The sequence below is a fragment of the Syngnathus typhle genome, linkage group LG4, assembly GCF_033458585.1.
Source record: "Syngnathus typhle isolate RoL2023-S1 ecotype Sweden linkage group LG4, RoL_Styp_1.0, whole genome shotgun sequence".
Classification (NCBI taxonomy): domain Eukaryota; kingdom Metazoa; phylum Chordata; class Actinopteri; order Syngnathiformes; family Syngnathidae; genus Syngnathus; species Syngnathus typhle.
In genome coordinates, this window is record NC_083741.1 from 7,637,393 (window position 1) to 7,638,873 (window position 1,481).

Below are 1,481 nucleotides of genomic sequence, written 5' to 3' on the forward strand. Positions count from 1 at the left end.
ATTATTTATTAGTTATTGTTTGTGCCTTCTTGTTTTTATATTGTGTCGTCTACTTGTATGTTTATCGTGTACTGTGTCTCGTCACCGTGGGATGGAGGAAACGAAATTTCGGTTTCTTTGTGTTTCTGACATATGAAGGGATTGACAATAAAGCTGACTTTGAACTTGAACTTTTTGAACTGGTATACAAAGTGCTTATTTTAACACTGAACTTTATCAAATTTCTATATTTATTCTCATATAAGTAAAGAAAAATGAATATTCTTTCTTTTTTTGTAATACCATTAACTTTAAAGTGCATTACTGAACTATTTATTTACAATAATTTTAATTGTCCGTTGAGCCATCTTTCCTTTGGAATCCAAAGTGCTTCCAAACTAATGACTTGAAGCCCAAAGGGGAGCAAATTTCCTCGTCTTCTTGCCGCGCACTGCTCCCGGAAAGAGGAAGAAAGCAACAATGAACTGGATTTCAAAATAAAGTCGCGTCTAATGTCCGAGGTCAAACACGGCGATATAAATCGATGTTTACGTTTAGCATCAATGCCTATAAATCGTAGAGCATTATATCGATTAATCGATGTGTATCGATGAATCGTTACACCCCTAGTACTCAAGGTTAGAATGAAAGGCAAAGATTGATATTTGTATATTTATACCTTTTCAGAGTCCTGATACTTTACGCAGCTGCACTGACAGGAGTTGGGCAAGACGAAAAAACCTGAATTCATGCATAAATGGCAGTGGTGGGATTTGAACCCACGCCTCAGGAGAGACTGGAGCCTTAATCCAGAGCCTTAGACCGCTCGGCCACACTACCGACCTTCTGTGGTTTCTGCATTTGTTGACGATTCTATTAAGACGTGAGATTGGAGGATGGTTTCTTCACCAGCATTTCCCCTTGGGTTGGTGTCAGGAAAGGCATCCGGCTGTAAAAAGTTTTGCTCCAAAGATTTTCTCGGTATAGGACTCTCAACCACGAGATGGCCATGGACTGTCCCCGGTGGAAGAAAGCCATACTGAGAATCCAGTACAACCCAGCGGCGCCTGGAACACGGACTTTAAACCCATGATGATGTTTCTTCACCAGCATCCAGGTTAGTGCTGCCCGACGGAGCTTTGTTCATAATGTAATGAAGCCTGTACACAACAGATGCGAAACAATATGAGTGACAATCAGAAGATTAAAACTTTGAAATCGGAAGATACATAGCTAGTTTCCCCACACAGCACCCAAAAGTGCTGTCCTACACCGCCTTGTTGATAATGTAACAAAGAAGAAAACACTCGCAGAAGGCCTGGCGATCATCGACAAGAGCCAGCTACCCGGAACGCACAAATTGTGGTGCTACAACTTCACATTGTACCAAAGGGTCATGTGGCCACTGAAGATGAGCAACATTCCATCCTCAACAGCGAACGGGCTGGACATACTAAGCCAACTCCTACATTCGGAAATGGCTCGGTTTACCGAAAGGTTTC

At 41.7% G+C, this 1,481-nt stretch overlaps 1 non-coding gene across 1 annotated transcript; it reads right to left on the reverse strand.

Moving 5' to 3' along the window:
• Nucleotides 1–737: 737 nt before the first annotated feature.
• On the reverse strand, nt 738–819 carry trnal-aag (transfer RNA leucine (anticodon AAG)). The gene has a single exon. It is a non-coding gene; the product is annotated as a tRNA-Leu (tRNA).
• Between the last annotated feature and the right edge of the window lie 662 nt (nt 820–1,481).